This window comes from Cynocephalus volans, chromosome 6 (genome assembly GCF_027409185.1).
Source record: "Cynocephalus volans isolate mCynVol1 chromosome 6, mCynVol1.pri, whole genome shotgun sequence".
Classification (NCBI taxonomy): domain Eukaryota; kingdom Metazoa; phylum Chordata; class Mammalia; order Dermoptera; family Cynocephalidae; genus Cynocephalus; species Cynocephalus volans.
Window position 1 is genome coordinate 125,328,129 of NC_084465.1, and position 22,096 is coordinate 125,350,224.

General features: G+C 38.5%; 2 pseudogenes; both read left to right on the forward strand.

Moving 5' to 3' along the window:
- The window catches only part of LOC134380524 (aldo-keto reductase family 1 member C4-like), a 234,366-nt pseudogene that overhangs the window by 167,162 nt on the left and 45,108 nt on the right, over nt 1-22,096 (forward strand).
- Nucleotides 13,080-21,371, forward strand: LOC134380091 (aldo-keto reductase family 1 member C1-like; annotated as a pseudogene).

The following is a 22,096-nucleotide window of genomic DNA, read 5'->3' on the forward strand; positions in this document are numbered from 1 at the left end:
TGTCTAATTTATGTAACCACAACAGTTTCATCCTTATTTAGTTTTGTATTGTTGTTCCTACATTTTTGCTCCATGTTCAATTTCATTTCCCCCTTCATAGAGAAGAAGATGTGTATATTGTGGAGCTCTAGGAAATCTTTAACAAGAAGATGTACAGGTGTTGAAGGAGCAGGGAAAAAGAAATGCAGGCCACTCAGTGGTCCTTTTTGAAATTCTTAAGGTTCAGACCTCAATTGTGGCAGGGAAGATGGCAGAATAGATTGTCCCCAATGTCACTCTGTCCCACAAATCAACCAATTTACAACTATTAAAAAGCAATGACAGCCAAGCTGGGGCCACTAGAGCTCAGAGGAAGAGGAGGAGAGACCTAAGGAGTGCATGAAGGTGGGAGAAGCCACAATGAGAGAAAGAAGGAATCACTCTCACCATTTCAAGTCCCAGCTGCATTAAGGCTGGAGCTGCTGAGTGCATGGAGCAGGAGCCAGCAAGTTACGCAGCTGTGCCCTTCCTATGAAGTTGCTTGGAGGCGGCAGGGAAGAAAAAGGCCTTGGGGCCCCCAGGCCAACAAGACCACTAACAGGCTTCCCGTGGACCCACACAGGAGTGAGCCATACTAGCAAAAGAAAGGAGCTACTCAGAGGCCAGTGAGTCATTACAGGGTACTGGCACACAGCCTGTCCCATGGGAAGTATTTGGAGTGTGGGTGGTGGAGGGGACGGGCCACTGGGGGAATGCTGGGGCATGGCATAGACAGCTGATCTGCCCCCCAATCAGCACAGGACCACTCAGTGTAGACTGCTCAGGAATACAGATCTGCAGGGGGTGCAGATTGCTGAACAGACTCAGGCCCAGATAAGAGTTTCCACACATCCCAAGTTTATGGGACCTCACAAGACCAGGAAGTACATACAGAGTCAACAATTAAAACCCGAGCTGCACAAAAAGCCTTCCCCAGGGAATCAGCAGCAATAAAGCAACCTAGCTCAACTACAGGGCTCAATTGCTGGTCTGCACAGGAAGTTCCTCCATTTCAGAAGTATGCAAAGGACAACAAATTAGTTCCAGCAGAGAGTTTAAGTAGTGGGAACAGCAAATAATCCAACACAGAACTGATAGAATAAACAAAATACCCACAGACAAGAGACAACATTTACTATTAATTAGTAAAAGTCTAACACCACTAAAGAACACCTATAAATCCTAGAAGGACAAAAAGCCCCCTGGGATCCGAAGCCACGGAGGGGGAAGGTTAAGGTCCTCAGCCACGCCTCGAAAATCTACAACCACCTGAGTGATGACCACGGAGCCACCTCTGGTAGTGCCCTGGGCTCCCAAGCCAGGGTAGAGGGCGGCCAAGGGCCTTAGCCATGCCCCCAAAACATCCACAACCAACCCAGTGACAACCACTGAGCTGCCATACGTAGCACCCCAGGCTTCTGAGCTGAGGCAGTGGGGGGCCAAGGGTCTCAACCACACCCCACTGACACCCTCAACCAGCCCAGTGACAACCCACCTGCTGCTGGAATGCCACTAGTGTCCCCTGCTGGAATAGGAGGAGTCCACAGGCCCCCATCACCCCCTCCTTCCCACTCTTCCCACCCTATTTCCCTCCCTCTTCCCTTCTCCTTCTCCCTGCAACTGCCCCACAACAACATCTTAGAATGAGTTGTGGAGCCGGGAGAGGCCAAACCCAGCCACAACTAGGCAAGCTGCTGCCAATGCCCCGAGGCCCGACTGGGATCCTGAGGGCTGGAGCCAGGGGAATCTGAACTCAGCTGCAACCAGGTAAAGCCAACACCAGAAACACCATTTTCACGTGAGTAGCCCACCATAGCCACCACAATTACCACGGCTGCCAACAAAATGTCTAGTCTCTATAGCAGCAGTCACAACCACCGTGCAGATGGCACACCAGACTGTCTCAACTGCATTGACACAAGGAGAGGCAGCAGCGGAGACCAAGAAAAAAAAAAAAGAAGACTTCCTCTCCCTCCACAAAGCACACTCCAGAATAATAGAGGAAATACCTGGTTCATGATTCATACAGGAGGACTTGATCAAACCTGTCTCAGTAATGGACAGGCCATCTAGGCAACAAACCAACAGAGGAACAGTTAGTTAATCCACCTGATGGAGAGAACAAATCTATGATTATTAGAGGGGGAGAGGGAGGGGGAGGAAGAAGGTAGAATAGGGAGGGGGAGGAGGAAGGGGAGAGATGGGACAAGGGGCATAAAGAATAAGTATGATTTGTAACAACGAATATGGTAGCAAAAAATGAACAAAAAAAAGTTCAGACCTCTAAGCAGTCATGGGTTGATTGGATGCCTCCACCGTTTGAATGGCTTGTTACTCTGAGGGAGGGCACAGTTCAGTGCGGTGCGATTGAGAACAGAAGGGCGGCTGCAGTATCAGTGACAGCAGGAGTCTATTCTCCATTTCCAGACACATCCAGTCCTTCCAAAGGGCTAGTGAAGAGGCATTCAAAGGCCCTTTTATTGCTCAAAGTAGCCCTCTTGCTTTGGGGCAGGCTTTTTGTTGTTGTTATTGCCACTTGAGTCTTTTATAATCTTATGTTAGGTGGCCTGGTTTTTGCCACGGAAGCAGACTCCGCTTTGGTCATTTGGAGTGGCCTGCCTTTTCTGAAAGTTTTGGTTTAATGATTACAGAACCGTGCTAAGTGAATCATTGTGCAGTATATGCATGTATTGAAACAACATACTGCACCCCATAAATATGTACTAGTAAACATTAAAATATTTTGAATAAAATAGAAAAATAATCATAAAAATAAAAGAATAAAACGTTAAAGGTTTTGTCTGACTACTCTTTTGGTGAACCTGCAAACTCATGACCCTAAGGGCCTTGCTTTGGCCCTTTTTTTGGAGAGTTTTAGAAAGTGGATCATCCATAGTGATGAGATCACGAGTGTGGGTGGTGGCCCAATCAATTTACTAACTGGACTGATTAGGTCCTTATGTAAACAGTTTTAAAATGTAAAGTTAAAAGGGCATCATTTCAATGAGTTTTGAAGAATTGCGTCTACCATACCAGAAAATTTTGTAAAGGTTTGTTCAAAATGTTCAAAATAATTGAGTACAGGTTCAACTGGTTTTTGTTTACGTTTTTGGATCTTACTTCAATCGACATTTTGGGAAAATATTTGTGCTATAGCATCATGAAGAACTCTTGCCAAGTTACAAACTCCTTCTCAATCTTCCTCAGTTTTCTATTAAAGTCCTCTAATGGTTTGTTCCCATTAGCTGTTTTCAGCCAGTCTGAGGCTCTTCCTTCTGATATCAACTTGTGTACCAGCTGATAGAGATAAGAATATTTGGAATCATAGGTTAGAATATTTAAATCATTTTTATTTCCAAATCGTGTAGGACTGTTAGTTGGGTCATGAAAATCTTTTACAGAATACTTAATCTCAGTTTTGTTCCATGGATTATACACTAAAACTGACTCTCCTCTTCCTATGACTGGTTCAATTCTGAATGGGGCAAAAATAAGATTTAAAAGGAAGGTCTGAAACTGGCTGAGTGTCCTCTGGTGGAGATGGGGCTGGAAGAGGTGGTGATTCCGCACGGGGAAGGTTGGATAAAAGCAAATAAACTGGTGCAGGGGAAGGAAAGAGGAGCAGCGAGGGGAGAGAAGAAGAGATCTCTGAGGGTTTTTTTAGTTCTGAAATGGTGACTGAGGATTTCACGTTTACCTCCAAGAAGAGTAATTAATTCCTTCTTCACTCCCTTAGAATCTTGTAGACACCATCAAAAGTAAATTTCCCATTTAATTTGTCTGGTTCTAAAACCAGCTTTTACCAATTGTGCATGCAAGTATACTAATTTAGAAATTTCAAAAGACCACCTTTAATTTAAGAAAATCTCTAGGCACGGGGGCCCATGTTCCTAGGTATTTGCAAAATGTAGCTCCATAGGTATTATCCATAAATCCAACTTGTGTTTCCAGGGACGGTTTCCCCTAAGGAAATCTCCATTTCTGAGGAGCAATTTCCCACAATGTAAAACCTCTTTCAGATATGACCAAACTGGGGCAGTGTATTGGGTCATAGTGAGCTGCTTATAAGCGTCTCTTTTCAGAGAGTCACCAGTGAGCTGTGATTCACTCTTTTACATGTCTTGGAGTCTCTGGTCACCTCTTGGTGGCAGAATGCTCAAAGTGCACATATCAAGAAGCGAGCATTCAGAACCTGTGAATACTGCTGAGTCACCCCTGAGAGCGTGAGCCTCAGTGGATTCTAAGGCTTAACATAATTTTGAGTGATGTTAAAATAGCAAATAAGGCAGAAGAGGCAATGATCTCAAAAAGGACTTCAGTAGTTTTAATTTCTCATCAAGAGGCTACACTTGAAAAATAAGTGTTCTTCACGCAAAGTCACTCCATGAAATAATTTTGAGTGTGTGGGTTTTAATTATAGTTCCAAGGGTTATGGATTTTATCTAATACAGTAATAAAAATTTCATAAATATCCCCATACAAATCTTTGTGTTTTTTCCCCCAATGTTCCTCCCAGGCCAGCAACAGTGTCCCATCCTCCCTCCACACCACACCTGTCCCTCCTGACCCTCCACCCATACAGCTCCTACCCCCATTTTCCAGACCCTTGGTCTGCACAGCCCCTCACCCCTGCTATTGATCCCCACTGTGAACCTCTGCTGGGTTCAAGTGCACACTTGTGTGCTCACACAGAACACCCTCACACCAGCGAATTGATTCTCCAAAACTGGACACCTCCTATAGACGAATACAGCTGCCAACATACGTTTAAAAAATAACCATATCGATATACATTTGCAGGGCAAGTGTCTGCTCTTCTCTGAAAACTGACTCCTCTCCCTCAGGGAAGGAGTGAAGAGGAAGCAGAAGCAGTTATTACTTGAGGCGCAGACTCAAGGACACCCTCCCTTCTCTCCTCCCCATCCTCTTACTCCAGCGTTTCTGCTTCCTGGTCTCCACCCTTCCCATGTCCCTGTTCTTCCTACAAGCTGAGGGTTCCTGAGGTATCTTGAGATCATTTTGTGTTCAGCCTGATTCTATACAATCCATGGAAAGGTTGAATCATTGCCAACCCCATTAACCCACACTGGTCAGGCAGAAGCTCCTGTGTACCAGACTATTCCTCCAGTGAAGCTTCGAAATCTGGAGAATTCACTGCTAATCATTGGAGGAAATTCTATGTAGAGACAGACAAGGTGAGTAGGGGTGTTTTGAGCCTGAGCTTACTGTGGTTCATCCTCTGTCTTCCAAGTCAGCACGTACCCCAGTTCCCTGAGGAGAAGCACACTGGTTTTTAACCTCTTTAGCTCTCCCCTCCAAGCCTCTGGGTCCCATAAAGTCAGAAGCACCTATGTTTTCTGTGATTTCTTCTCTCATGCTCCAGTCAGCCACTAGATATCTTTCCCTACCTGGACCCACACAACTTTTCAAAGTTGTAGCAGTCTTTGTTCATTCTTCAATCTGTCTGTACAACTGGGACCAGCGTCTTATGAGGAGGAGATGATCATGCCTGATAGTCGTGGTCATACAATTTGCGATGAAACTTTCCACACTGGAGACAAAGTAGAGGGTGAAGCTCCTGCCCCAATATCTCCTCAACAAATCCTCCACCTTACCCTATCTATTGTCTGATGAAGAAAAGAAGAAGAAAGTAGAAAGATCAGAGGGGTAGGTGCATAAAGTTCTGTCTAAGACAGTGGTCCTTGTGCCAGCCAGAAAGGACAATTTTTAAAAATACCCCATTTTCAAGTAATTTGGATAAGTCAGTAAACCCTTTTATTCTGATATGTAAAGTAAGTTATTAGTTGGTCTAAGTTCATAGGGTGCTTGTAAGGATTTGTTAAGACTCCTGCCAGATACCTAGTTAGCACTCAAAATGTTAGCTAGCACCATTGATGCCTTTGCTGCAATCGACACGATAATTACCCTTGGGTGCTGGATAAATGTGAAATTTCTTCTTTTTTTTCACAATCCTGAGCCATGGTCAGTTTTCCATGATTTGGGAAAAATTAGTGACTGTTATTTAAGTTATCTTTTGAAAAGAAAGGAAGATCAAAGGTTTTTTTTCCTCCTTGTTTTCTGAGGTACACAAACTTTTTGAAGGAAATAAGTTTTTAGGTACATAAAAACATACCCCTTTTTCATGGCGTTTCATACATGAGACATGAAATCTGGCATTTGCTGGAGTGTAACAACCTCCTCCCTTGAATCCAGTGGCACTTGCTGTGTTCTTGAGGCAGGTGCATGTGAGTTCTGGGTTGATCCTTGGCTGGGGGGACAAAGTGTGGTGTCTTAGAGATGACAAGCACAGCCTTGCTATGAAGCAACTTCAAAAGTTTGTGACCAAATGCCATAAGTTGCACTAACTTTCAGTACACTAAAACAACAGTCCTTGATCTATTTCTGTTGTGAATGTCAATGTTTTCTTGTCATGTTGCAAAATCTTCCAAACTCTGTCTGAGAAAAATTTCCATAGTCTGAGGAATCAGCGAAGAGTCTTCAGGTGGTAGGACCCTTTCTACCTGCAGAAGTACAACCTGCTATTCATTCATGCTACTCTTATAGGCAATGATGTTAAGTCTTTTTCATTTGTTGTTCTGTATCCTCACTTTCCTTTTTTTAAAGACTTACAAATTAGTGTATTGGATGAGAACAAACATGTTTTAATTTTGATTGGAAAAGAGGGACCATATTAATTTCTTGTTTGTTTACAAATTTAAAGTAAAATAGAGAAATATTTTTTCAACTTTAATATGCATCTGTTAAAAAAACAAAAATTAGATGTGGGTTTTATTACAGCACTATAAGAACAAAAATAATTAATTGATATCATTGTGTGATTGGCTCACATTTAAATTCCCCATTATTCTCACAATGTTCAAGGTTGTTAAAACAAAATTTAATAAATAATCAGGAGTCCACATCACTGCCACGTGGACAGATACCAGTCCTGATCCATCAGGTCAATGGTCTCCTGGTAACAGGACTCGCTGCTGGAAAAGAATTTCTTCCTTTGGTTTCTTTTGGGGGGGTTATGAATATTCATGGGGTACAGAGCAAATTGTCACCACTAGTGCCTAAGATGTGATGGCCAGATCCATACTGGCAGCATGCCCATTACCACAAATTGTGATTATACCCCCTGTCTGCCACCCAATTATCCCCCCAGTTATCCCAACCTTCCTCCCCATCCCCCTTTCCTCACTCCACTTTGTATCCCTAGGTATGTTTTCTCCCTCTGCAAGTCCAATGCACCACTGTGGTCTTTCTTCCCTTCCTTCTTTCTCTCTTAGCTCTCCCTTATGAGTGAGTATTTATCCCTCTGTGCTTTGCTTATTTCACTCAATGTAAGTTTCTCCAAGCTCATCCATGTTGTTGCAAATGGGAGAATTTCATTCTTTTTTATGGCAGAGTAGTATTCCATGGTGTATATATACCACAATTTCCTTATCCGATCATCCATTGATGGACATTTAGGTTGGTTCCATGTCTTGGCTATCGTAAACAGAGCTGCGATGAACATGGGAGTGCAGGTATCCCTTCACCATGATGATTTCCATTCCTTCAGGTATATACCCAGATTGCAAGATTGTGTGGAAGATCTATCTATCTATAGTTGTTTGAGATGCCTCCATACTGTTTTCCATAGTGGTTGTACTAATTTACAGTCCCACCAATAGTGTAGGAGTGTTCCCTTCTCTCCACATCCTCTCCAGCATTTGTTATTCCCTTGTCTTTTTGATTATATCGAGTCTAAATGGAGTGAGATGATATCTCAGTGTGGTTTTAATTTGCATTTCCCTGATGACTAGTGATGCTGAGCATTTTTTCATGCATATGTTGGCTATTTGTATGTTTTCCTTTGAAAAATGTCTGTTCATTTCCTTTGCCCATTTTTTAATTGTGTTATTTGTTTTTTTACTGTGTAATTGCTTGAGTTCCTTGTATATTATGGATATTAATCCCTTCTCGGATGCATAGTTAGCAAAAATTTTCTCCCACTCTGTACATTGTTTCACTCTGTTGATTGTTTCCTTTGCTGTGCAGAAGCTTTTTAGTTTGATATTATCCCATTTGTTTATTTTTTCTTTTGTTGCTTGTGCTTTCGGGCTCATGTTCATAAAGTCTGTGTCCAGACCTAGTTCCTGAAGTGTTTCACCTATATTTTCCCTTAGTAATTTTACAGTTTCAAGCTTATGCTTAAGTCTTTAATACATTTTGAGTTGATTTTAGTATATGGTGAGAGGTGCATGTCTAGTTTCATTCTTCTACATAATGCATATCCAATTTTCCCAGCACCACTTATTGAAGAAGCAGTCTTTTCCTCAATATGTGTTTTTGTTCCCTTTGTCAAATATCAGATGACTGTAAGCCTGAGGGGTGATTTCAGGGTTCTCTATTCTGCTCTACTGTTCTGAGTGTCTATTTCTATGCCAGTACCATGCCATTTGGCTTACTATAGCTTTGTAGTAGTGTTATGCCTCTGGCTTTTTTTATTTTTTTTTTTTTTTGCTCAGGATTGCTTCAGCTATTTGGGGTCTTTTGTTGTTCCATATGAATGTTGAAATTGTTTTTTCCATTTCTGTGAAGAATATAATTGGCATTTTGATGGGAATTGCTTTGAATCTGTAGATTGTTTTGGGTAGTATAGACATTTTCACAATGTTAATTCTTCCAATCCAAGAGTGTGGAATGTCTTTTCATTTTTTTGTGTCTTCTATAATTTCTTTCAATAGTGGTTTGTAGTTCTCATTCTAGAGATCTTTCACCTCTGTGGTTATTGAGATCTCAAGGCAGAAACCATCTCTTTTCCTTCTGGAGCTGGGTAGATGCTCTTGGACATGATGATCAGCTGGACTGGAGTGTACCAGTGTATATAGGACAATAAATATCTTGAGAATGACAATCAGAGGGACCACCCAAAGCCTGGGTTCTATGTTTGTGAGACAGAAGGGTCACCAGCTAACATTTGCCAAGAAGGATTAAGATTGAAATAGTTCTAATAATATAAATGTCAACAAATTAATACATTTTTTTCTTTATAATCACATTAATTTGCAGATGGAAATTTATGTGGATTATACAGGAAAGAGTGCTCTAAATATGAATGCAAGAACAGTGGAGTTATTTGCTCCAGGACATGGTGAAATTACTTCCCTTGAAGACAGATTGGATGAATATCCAGAAGATAATTGGAATACATCTCAGCCAAACAAGTATATTTTTGAAGGCTTTTTTTTCTTGAAAACTTGATAATTTCTCTTACAGATTAGTGTAAACTCTTTATAAGTACAGATGTTTATCTATTGACTTAATATTTTATTCCTTTTGCTGTCTGATGCTTTGACTCATCCTGTGATTAAATTGGCCTTGAGGTCACCTCTTTCCAATCAGACCAGTTGGGAGACACCAGGGTCAGTTCAAGGCATAAATTCAAAGACTGTGAGAAAACATTGAGATTTGAGGAGAGAAGAGAAACGGTGGTAGACTAGGCAATGTGATCCAAGTATAACAAGGAGATATCTTAATTCAAAATTTCCATCAATAGAAGGGAGGAGAAAGGGTTTAATTGTAGACTGCATAAACGAAAAGCCTGAAGACATCAAGCAACATTTTTGGCAGTTGAGCAAAGGCTATTTGAGATAACATTTAGGGTCTGAGTATCTGCCAGGAAATTTCATTATATTTATTGATATCATAAATATAACTTGCAATTATTTTATACCATTCATGGGTTGTCTTCTCACTCTCTTCATAGTTTCCTTTTATGCAAAAAAGTTTTTTGTTTTGGTGAATAGTAGATTGAACTAAGTCCACTTTTTTGTTACTGTCAACTACACTTTTGGTGTCATCTCCAAAACATCATGACCAAATCCAACGTCGTTAAATTTTACCCTGTGGTTTTCTAGAAGTTTTAAGCTAGAAGCACTGTGTTTAAGTCTCAGATGTGTTCCGAGTTAATTTTTGTAAGGCAAAGTTCCACCTGACTCTTTTGCATGTGGATATATATCCAGTTTTTCACCGTTTGTTGAAAAGATTGTACATTCTCACTGGTGGTTCTTGGTACCCTCATGAAATATCTTTTGACCATATGTGTAAATATTTGTTTGGGGGATTTCTATTCTATTCCATAGGCATATATTTCTGTTTTAATGTCAGTACCATGCTGTTTTGATTACTGTAACTTTGTAGTCACTTTTATAATCTTTAAGTGTGAGATCTCCAACTTTGTTTTCTTTTTTTCTTCTTTTTCAAAATTTGTTTCTTCTTGTTTAAGATAGTTTTGACTGCTAGGGGTCCTTTGAGATTCCATATGACTTTTAGGATGGGTTTTTCTATTTCTGCAAAAAATGACATTTGAATTTTTATGAGAATTGCATTGAATCCGTAGATCACTTTGGGAAGTACTGACATCTTAATTTTGTCTTCCAATCGTGGTTACAATTATCTTTTCATTAATTGTGTCTTCTTTAATTTCTATAAGCAATATTTTGTAGTTGTAATTGTATAGATCATTTATCTCTTTGGTCAAGTTTATTTCTAAATATTACAATCTTTTTCATGCCATTGTAAATGAAATTTTTAAAAAATTTCCTCAAATTGTTCATTATGGTTTTTATTTATGCATGTTTATAGGATACAAAGTTGACTAGCATATTTGTGTACAATATGTGATGATTAAATCAATATTATTAGCATGTTCATTATTACAAATCATAACTACGTTTTGTGTCTGCTACTCAGTTACACCATATCCCCCTTCCCCCCCCCAATTCTAGTAACTATAGGTCTGTTCTTTCCTTCTGAAAGTTCAACATTTTATTATCGTCTCTCTTTTTTGTTTCTTAGCTCCTACTTATAAGTGAGGACATGTCGTATTTCTCTTTCTGTGCCTGGCTTATTTCACTTAACATAATTTTCTCAAGCTCATCCATGTTGCTGCCAATGGCAGAATTCCATTCTTTTTTATGGCTCATTAGTATTCCATTGTGTATATATACCATATTTTCTTTAACCAGTCATCTGTTGATAAACATTTAGATTAGTTCCATGACTTGGCTATCTAGAGCTGTGATGAACATGGGAGTGCAAGTGTTCCTTTGACAGGATGATTTCTATTCCTTTGGGTATATACCCAAAAGTGTGATTGCTGGATCATATGGTGCTGGATCATATGGTAGTTCTGTCTGTAGTTGTTTGAGAAACCTCCATAGCGTTTTCCATAATGTCCGTGCTAATTTACAGTCTCACCAGTAGTGTAGAAGAGTTCCCTTTTCCCCACATCCTCACTAACATTTGTTCATTTTTACTGTGTAGAAATACGTATGATTTTTTAATATGGATTTTCTATTCCCCTACTGTTCTAAATTCATTTCTTAGTTCTAACAATCTCTGGCAGAATCTTTAGGGTTTTCTATCTATTAGATCATGTGTTCTGTGAAGAAAGATAATTCTCCTTCTCCATCTCAATTTGAATACATTTTATTTCCTTTTCTTGCCATATTACTGTTACGAATGCTTCTTATTTTGAATAGGAATGGTAAAAGTGATCATCCTTGTCTTGTTATTAATTGTAAGACAAAAGCTTTCAGACTTTCACCATTGAGGACGATACTAGCTTTTTGTTTTGTTTTATTTTTTATAATTGACCTTCATTAAGTTGAGGACAATTCTTTCTCTTTTTAGCTTATTAACTGTTTTTATCACAAAAGAGTGTTAATTATTGTCAAGTGCTTTTCTGCATCCGTTGAGATGTCCCCTATGTTTCTTCTATCATTCTGTTAATGAGGCATATTGCATGGACTAATATTTATATTTTAAATAATCTTTGCATTCCAGGAATGAATTCCACCTAGTGATGATTTATACTTTTTAGTATACTGCTGAATTTGGCATGCTAGAATTTTGTTAAGTATTTTTGTAGTAATAGTTATAAAGGAAATTTGTCTGTAAGTTGTATTTTCTTTCCTCTAAGAATATTTGGCCAGTGTCAGCATTGTTGTAGACAATGGACTGTTCACCAGAGTTCTTCCAAGGTTGGTTGGCCACTGTCAGGTTGGTTTTCGATATTTCTCTGAAAGAACTCAAGAGCTTTCTACTCCATCATTTCTCTTACATTACTCTATATGCTAACTTTATAATTGATTTATAATATTTCATTGTATTAATGCATAATATTTACCGAACTATTGACAAACTTACTGTAATTAAAGCTGATTCAAGATTTTTTTATGAAGAATGTTGAAAAATTACAAATTATATCAAACATTTCTCCATTTGGGGGCAGTTGCTTTATGTTAGTTTATAAAAATTATAAAACTGGGTGAAAAATATAAATACTATAAGAATATTGCCAGTGATGTCCAAAAACTGTTAATAATTAATATTCAAATAAATGCCATGCCAGAATGATCCTTTCTTTTAGCCCTCATCAGGACTACACATGCATATTACATACCAAAGAAAGAAGACATAAAATAATTATGTTTATGGGAAAAGTGAAAAATCAAATTTGTTTTCAATTTTAACTTTTGATTCTTTATTGAGGGTCATTTTTATGAGATTACTCATTAGTCGTTTTTCTAAATTGTGTGTGTGTGTGTGTGTGCGTGTGTGTGTGTGTGTGTGGTGTAAGAAGAGTAAGATAGTTAATTGTTCAAATGATGCATGATCAAGAGGTGACTTCATCATCTCAAAAACAAACAAGAAACATTCATAGCTAGAGTTTTTATCTAGTTTATAAAGGTCAATAGTTGTTCACTATATCTTTTTAAATAATTTCCATAATATATGTAGATTCTGAGCAGAAAATATACTACTGGAAATACTTAATGATTTCATTAAGACTATATAATAACTTGCATAAGAATTTCCTTTTATAAACAATGTAAACTGGCTCCAAACCTCTTCTAATTCTGTGGAATACAGCTTAGACTCGCTCCTCCTACATGCCTTTGCTTAATCTTTGGACAGTGGGCTATTACGTTGCCTGTCCATTGCTCATACATCCTGTGAAGGCAGAGGAAAGAAACAAGGTCTGTTTATCCAGAGCAGTGGCAGTGATGGATCCCAAACGTCAGTGTGTGAAACTGAATGATGGTCACTTCATTCCTGTACTGGGATTCGGCAGCGCTCTCCTTCAGAGGTAACAACAATGTCTTGGGTTTGACGGATCATAAGAAAATAAACCTAGGACAAGTGGAAGTTGAACTGGATTGTCAGGTTCTTGTTACAGAGTGATTTTGGGGGGCTTGCTTTGTTCTCAGTTTCACCAGGCTAGAGCTGTCCCATGTAGAAAGAGGAAAGGTAGTCAGATATTGCTCTAATCATGTGGACACCTACTGGTTCTTCCAGGCTCTGGTTCTTCCTCCAGTTTCAGTCCATTTCCCAACTTGGCAGAAGAGTTGAAACTCAGCAGTCAGGGACACTGCTTGTCAGGTCCCTTGCTGGAGATTGATTATGTTGGGAATGATTTCTCTGCTTATATCTATAACTCAAAGAAATTTTCCCTCCTTCCAAGTAGACGTGATCCAGAGGAACATTTGTAGTAAAAGTTACTGGAGTTGGGGTGCATGATGAATAATGCAGGAGTATTTCTGCTCTCCTGTGGAACATCCTGCCAAGCACCACACAGCAAATACTGTACCTAGACTCTAGAATTTCCCAGGACTACTCTCCCCTCTGGAAAATTTACTTGAAAGGAAATTATAACATCAATTTTAGGGTAAACTACAACCTAACATTGGCAAGTCTAAATTCTTAGTCCATGTTAATACAATCGACAGGAATTCTTACTTAGTAGTGTGAAGTGGTATGAAAGGGAGGGAAGGAAGGATTGGAGACACCACTGAAACTTCACACTTGCTAAATCTCCAAGTGCTCATACACTTAAGAAAAGAATAGTGTAGGAATCAGGAGAGAAAACTGAGGACCCAGTGGCTACATCTTTGTAATTTCATCTATAAAGAGAAGGCCTTTGAAATTCTTAAAAAGAAACGGAAAACAATTTGATTCCTTTAGCTTTTTGTCCTTCAACAAATGCACTTTCCAATCTTTATCCAAATTTTGTAGACAAGTCAATAATTTTAAATTTTACTCAAACTATATTCTCTAAAAGAAACGGACTTGATTTTCATGGTTGACACCTACCTTTCTAAACCCTAACAAACTGCAGTTAATTTCTTATGTATAAATCTATATCCTTAAAATATGCATCTTTAGTCCTAGTATTTAGTTGGACACAGAAATAATGGCTGTTTAGAAAATACTTAATACACTGCTCTCCTTAGAAGTGCTTATTTTCACACTAGACCTGAAAGGCATATAGTAACTTGGATATCTCACCATTTCCTAACTGACGATGACCGTGACTGCACCTTAACTAGTAGTACAAATATTAGGGGTTTTGTATACCTGCTTTCCTTTGGGAAACTGGAGTTGTGTTGTGTACTATGCAGAGTGTGTTTGTGCAACCACCCTGTGGTGAAAGGCATAGGAATTGAATCTCGAAAGATCTCCTATTTTAGACAATATTTCCAATGCATTCTCAAAATACAGTGCTGAAGGAATTAAATGTCTTCTGTGTGGATTCACTGAGAAATGAATCATTGAATTTTGCACCAGATTTCTTCTATATGTCATCCCATGCCCATTTATCCTGTACTACCTTTACTTTTTATGCTCACTAATTAAATAACAGCCATGACTATAATATTAGGTTGAGTCCTGTGAGTTTGTCCAGCAAATCTCTGAACCAGGAGGTGTTCTTGGGGACCTCCAATACCAGTGCTCAACCAGTGATTGCTCAGGACTGAAGGTGTCACTGGTATGCCCAACTTTCATTACTATCTGGAAACGGCACAGGCAAACTGGGATGGGTTGGTTACCTGACATGCAGAACTAACCCAAGACATAAGGAAAAGTTCATGCTTGTGAAGGTCACTGCTTGTGCCTGTACTATCTCTCAATCACATGGATCTCCAAATACTACCATTTTTGCATCCTCTAAGTTCTTAAGAGTGAAGCTGAGGAAGCCACCAAATTAGCAATAGAAGCCGGGTTTCGCCATATTGATTTGCTTATTTATATAATAATGAAGAAGAGATTGGACTGGCCATCCGAAGCTAGTTTGCAGAGGGCATTGTGAAGAAAGAAGACATACTCTACACTTCAAAGGTATCGTGTATGTGATGTTCTTCGTGTATGTGGTGTGCACATTTATTTCATAGGATTATATGAAGATGACAATTACAGGATTCGATCAGTGGCTGTTTGGTGAATTATTGTTTATTGATACAATTTGTATTCACACAAATTCATGTATTAAAATTAGAGTCAAAAACGAGAACGATGATGGATTTCTCATCATTGTGATGCTTAAATTTATGTCTTTAACATGAATTCAGTTTACTTTTCTGAGTCTCAGTTCAATGTGCTATAATTCACCATGGACTATAGGAACAGATATAACTCTGATCAGAATATGACTTTTCTTATCTCCTGGGTGACTTTCTAAAATTTCTTATCTTTATGAATTTCACTTCTCACGTGGTTAATAAGAGAGAATAAATATAAATCAGCTCTTTGGGTATTAAATTAGATGCAGCTAAAATGTCTTGGATTGTGCCCAGCACATGTTAACATGTTCTAAACAATTTTCTCTTCAGTTATTAAACAAAAGGGATGTTTATTCTTCCCCATGCAGTTGAATGGAGGAGAGAATGAAACTAAATTTTTGAATGACTTTTTAAAGTCAATAAAATATCATTTAGATTGTGAGAATTCTTATTATTTCATGAAAATTTTTTTACTAGAATAACTTTCTTCCAACAACCTATTCAGACATGTGATAGAGTTTTTACGAGGAGGTCAGAACATGGTGGTGGGCGGGGGAGAGGAAAGGAAGTATTAAAGCATGTGATCCTCAGTTTGCAACTAGTAGAAAAAAGTTTCAGTCTCAGGTGTCACAACCCAACAAAACTGGCTAAGGTATTAACCCAACACAACTTACATTCTTTAACCTCTGCAGCTCTTGTGCACTTTTCATTGGCCAGAGTTCGTCCAACCAGCCTTGGAAAGGTCACTGAAAAAACTTCTACTGGACTATGTTGGCCTCTACCTTATTCATTTCCCAGTGTCTATGAAGGCATGCAATTGTACGATCAAACCTATTTCACTTGTGCTGTGAATTGTTTAAGATATTTCTAAAGAGGATTCAGGATTATTACACTGGAGGGAAGCCCTAAATAATAATTCCTGATTCCCTATTTATTGAGCACTTTTGGGCTTTCAAATTACATATTCTGTACCTCTAAGAGACAAAGTTCAACCTCAAAGTCTCAGTTTCAAAAACTTGAGGAAATAACACTAGCCTTGTTGAAGGCAAAAACCTGATTACGGCCCCTGAGGTTCTTAGGGACATTCACACAGAGTCTCCAGTGGCTCTGCTGAGCGATGAAACTGCCTCCCACAGGGAACACAAAGGGTGTCCATCATCTCTCACATTTCAGTCTCAAAGCAAATTTGGTGGTGCTCACTCTGGGTAGGTCAAACCTAGCAACCTTCATAGGGACTTGGGAAATATTGCTTCTACTGTTTGTTATCTGCATGATGGAGTTTTGTACACGGCATTTGTTCTAATAACTGTGTTATGTATACTCAAGTTAGTTTATGCTAAAGAGCTTATTGAATGAGGTAGGTGGTAAGACAAAACCATGTCTGCATTTAAATATTTATTGTGTTTTTTGTTAGGATAATCATTATCACAAATCATAATTATTCTTTATGCCCCTTATTTGACCAATCCTTTCCCAATTCCCCTCCACCCCCCCCCCATCTCTAGAATCCTTAGGTATGTTCTCTCCTTCTGAAAGTTCAGCGTATTATTATGGTCTTTTTTCCCTTTCTTTCTTTTTCTTTCCTTCCTTCCTTCCTTCCTTCCTTCCTTCCTTCCTTCCTTCCTTCCTTCCCTCCTTCCTTCCTTCCTTCCTTTCTTCTTCCCTTCTTTCTTAGCATCCAGTTATGAGTAAGGACACTCAGTATTTCGCTTTCTGTGTCTGACTTATTTCACTTAACATAATTTTCTCCAGGCTCATCCATGTTGCTGCAAATGGCAGAATTTCATTCTTTTTTATGGCAGAGTAATATTGCATTGTACATGTATACCACATTTTCCTTATCCATTCATCTGTCAATGGACATTTATGTTGGTTCTGTATTTTGGCTATTGTAAATAGAGCTGCAATGAACATGTGAGCTCGGGTATTCTTTTGACATAATGACTTCCATTGCTTTGGGTATATACCTAGTAGTGGGGTAGCTGGATCATATGGTATTTTTATCTGTAGTTAGGGAAAACTCCATAATGTTTTCCATATGGCTTTACTAATATACAATCCCACTAACAGTGTAGAATAAGATCCCCTTTCCCCACATCCTCACCAGCATTTGTTATTCTTGGTCTTTTTAATAATGGCCAGTCTAGCTGGCATGAGATGATACCTCAATGTGGTTTTAATTTGCATTTCCCTGATGATTAGTGACATTGAGCATTTTTTCATCTATGTTGGCCATTTGTATTTCTTCCTTTGAAAAATGTCTATTTGGCTCCTTTTCCCATTGTTTAATTAGATTATTTGATTTTTTACCATGAAATTGTTTGAGTTCCTTATACATTCTGAATATTAATTCTTTGTTGGATGGATAGTTTACAAATATTTTCTCCCATTCCATACATTGTCTTTCCACTTTGTTGATTGTTTCCTATGTTGTGTAGAAGGTTTTTAGTTTGATATAATCCAATTTGTTTATTTTTTATTTGTTGCTTGTGCTTTTGGAGTCTTATTCTTAAAGTCTTTGCCCAGTCCTACTTCCTAAAGTGTTTCCCCTATGTTTTATTTTAGTAATTTTATGGTTTCAGGTCTTATATTTAAGTCTTTAATCCATTATGAGTTGATTTAGGTATATGGTGAGAGGTACAGGGCCAGTTTCATTCTTCTGCATACAGATGTCCACTTTTCCCAGCACCATTTGTTGAAGAGGCAGTCTTTTCCCCAATGTATGTTCTTGTCGTCTTCATCAAAGATCAGTTGTCTGTAAGTATGTGCGTTGACTCATGTGTTTCCTATTCTGTTCCATTGGTCTGAGTGTCTATTTCTATGCCAGTACCATGCTGTTTTGTTTACTATGGCTTTGTAGTATAATTTGAAGTCAGGTAGTGTAATGCCATTGGCTTTATTTTTTTGCTCAGGTTTGCTTTGGTTATTCAGGGTCTTTTGTTGCTCAATATGAATGTTAGGATTGGTTTTTTTCTATTTCAGTGAACAATGTCATTGATACTTTGATGGTGATTGCATTGAATCTGTATATTGCTTTGGGTAGTATGGACATTTTCATGATTTTAATTCTTCGAACCCAAGAGCATGGTAAGTTTTTCCACATTTTTGTGTCCTCTCTAATTTGTTTCAATAATCTTTTGTAGTGCTTATTATAGAAATCTTTCACCTCCCTGGTTAAATTGATACCTAGGGTTTTTGTTGGTTGGTTGGTTGGTTTTTTGTGACTATTGTAAATGGGCTTCCTTTCTTGATTCCTTTTTCCACTAGTTTGTTATTGGAGTGTAAAAATGCTGCTGATTTTGGGGGTATTGATTTTGTATCCTGCAACATTACTGAAATTGTTAATCAGCTCTAAAAGTCTTTTGACAGAGTCTTTAGCATTTTCTATATATAGTGTCACCTGCAAACAGGGAGTTTGACTTCATCCTTTCCAATCTGTATGCCTTTTACTTCTTTCTCTTGCCTAATTGCTTTAGCTAGTACTTCCAATATTATGTTAAATAGGAGTGGTGAGAGTGGGAATCCTTGTCTTAATCCTGTTCTTAAGGGAAAAGTTTTCAGCTTTTCCACATTCAGGATGATATTGGCAATTGTTTTGTCATGTATGGCTTTTATTGTGTTGAGATAATCTCCTTCTATACTTAATTTGCTGAGAATTTTTATGATGAAGAGATATTGAATTTTGTCAAATGCTTTTCCTGCATCTATTGAGATAATCATACAGTTTTTGTTCTTTATTTTGTTGATGTAGTGTGTCACATTAATTGACTTGTGTATATTGAACCATCTTTGCATTCCTGGTATTAATCCCACTTGATCATGGTGTACAATTTTTTTGATGTGTTCCTGTATTCTGATTGCTAATATTTTGTTGAGGATTTTTGCATCTATGTTCATCAATGATATTGGCCTATAATTTTCTTTTTTGGTTGTATCTTTCTCTGATTTTGGTATCAGCGTGTTGCTTGTCTCATAGAAAGAGTTTTGGAGAATAGCTTCTGTTTCAATTTTTTGGAATATTTTGAAGAGAATTGGTATTAATTCCTCTTTATATGTTCGATAGAATTCAGCAACAAAGCCATCTGTACCTGGGCTTTTCCTTGTTGGAAGACTGCTGATTACTGCTTCAGTCTCATTGCTTTTCATTGGTCTGTTCAGGATTTCTATTTCTATTACTTCTTGTAGAAGAATTCCTGAAACTGCATTTAAATATTTAAAGTCATCTTCTGAAATGTTTCTTTTCCTCCATCCCACATGTCTGAATTTCACCAGATTTGCTTCATTTTTGTCCTAGCCTTTTCCATTAGTGACAAATATGGCTTCATGGAAGTTCAAAGCTCCTGGTCATTAGCACTTAAGAGCTTCTCTGGGTCTCACATCATAGAAATTAATCTTGAAACAAGTCTTAATTGACCATGTTTGTATCATGTGCTCATTCTTGCACTATTACGTGTTCAGAAGGAGAAGGATATCTGATTATCCCACCTGGATAAAGACTGTAACTGTTATTTGGAAATAAAGCCATGTAACTTCCTGTCTTTCTCAGAATAAGACAGGCATTTCCAAAGAGGAATGTATAGGGTGCAAGTAATGGTAAATTGAGCCACAATGAGTCCCCATAGGACCTAAGAAAATGGTATTTATTAAAACATATAAAAAATATGAGATTAGGGAAAGCCTGTCTCCTAAAGACATTGCTTTGGACTATACATGCAAATCATTCTACATGCATCGGTAACTGGAATGTTATACCACCTATCTCATGGAAGTTAATGCCTCAGCCTTAGATGGACCTCAGAACACAACAGAGGGTGGAGATATGTATTGTGACATCTCACAAATTGCTTCTTTTTCAGCCAGGAGAGGAGTTGTATACAAGAGATGAACATGGAAAATTGATATTTGATACAGTGGAATTCTATGTCACATGGGAGGTGAGTACTTGGAGGAAATAGCACAGAGAAGGAAGCCAAGAGAAGAGGGACATTGTTCCCACCTGCCACCTGGGAGAATGGCATGTGCACCTTAGATCTAGAAATTAATGACCTTTACAAGGACAGTTTTGCTAGTGTGGTGGGCAAGAACTCATTACTAGAATGTAATAGAGAGAAATGCCTAAGATGATTGGGGAAAATTAGGACAGCCTGCTCTAACTCAATGTGCAATAATTGCTCTGGCTGCCAAAGGAGATCACAGAAATCCTTCTTCTTGCTGTCACTACCTTTTCCCCCTATATTCTCTACAAGTTTTTTTCTTCTTAAAAATGAATGCCAGAAGGCTTCGTTGTCATTTCTTGTCAGATTCTCCTTTTAACAGTTCTATCTTGCCTTTCTCTTGATCTGCAGATAAGTGCCCAAATAATTCCCCACAGCCCCTTCCTCCCCAGGCCATGGAGAAGTGTAAGGATGCAGGATTGGCCAAGTCCATCGGGGTGTCCAACTTTAACCTCAGGCAGCTGGAGATGATCCTCAACAAGCCAGGGCTCAGGTACAAGCCCGTCTGCAACCAGGTGAGCGCCTCAGCCTCCTCTCATTCCTGTTCTTCATGCCCTTCTTCCTGTACTGCTGCCAGGTGTCCACTGTCCTTCCCTTCTGTTCCTCTTACCTTTGAGCAACAGGAGATTCTACAGAGCAGAGCCTCTGTCTAGAAGGACAGGGAGCACCCTTTTCTGGATCTCTTCTAGATACAGTCTTAGTAAAAAGGTTGTGAGATGTTAGTGCTGAATCTTGTGTTAGAATTTGGGGAGGTAAAGGAGACCAGGGAGGGCTGAAATTGTTTTTCAGTTCTCAGGGAGAAGATGGAAGTTCTGTAAGGTTTGAAGGACGACCAGGGTCTGGACGGGTGAAAGTGACTTGAGAACTGTGTATAGCCAGGAAGGCCGTGAAAACATGGAATGGGCAGTTCATAGGAATTAGTGAAAATAAGAGAAGACAGGAGGTAAAGGTTCATATGGGTTTTCAATGCCTGAACCCTCAGTCTTTGTACCTCTGCTTTCAGGGTTCTTTAGCAGAATCATAAATATAGGAAAATATAACTGGTGTCTATGAAAGTCATTCATGTTTGAGGGATGAATTTTATTTTTAAACCTGTCTATTGTGGATGAAATCAACACAGAGGAACTTTATCAGAACATAAAGCTGCCCTTCTGACTGACCATCTCTCAGTCTGCCTCTTTCCCTGCTTTCTTACATTAAATCAACTATATAAACACATCCATTCTTTGCCTGGCTCTGTCTTCTATGTACCCTTTAACAACTTGGAATGAAGGAATAAGGGTCCTTGGTTAGAAAATATAGCTTATAAAATTTATGCATTTGATATAATAAAATAACAACATGATTTTCAAATATAAATTTTGTAAATGTGGTTTTAATATGTTTCACCCCAATATTTCATTTTGATCTTTTTCAAAAATTCAGAAAATTTGAAAAAATGATATAGAACACCCCTATTTTCCCACCTATATCTAAAATTTTTGAGATTTGGCCATGTTGCAACATAGGTATATACACAAGTATGAGGGAATATCCATAAGTATATGTGTATATTCTGTTAAACTTCTACAAAGTAAATGGTACACATGAACGTTAACCACTATAGACCTCAGAAAGAAAATCATAGGAATGAAGAAATTCTCCCACACAGTTATATTTATGTTATTGGAGCTCTTGAAGTTATCAATAATTCCCTCATATCATTTAATATCGTCTAGGCTCAAGTATCCCATTGTTTTTCCCTAATAT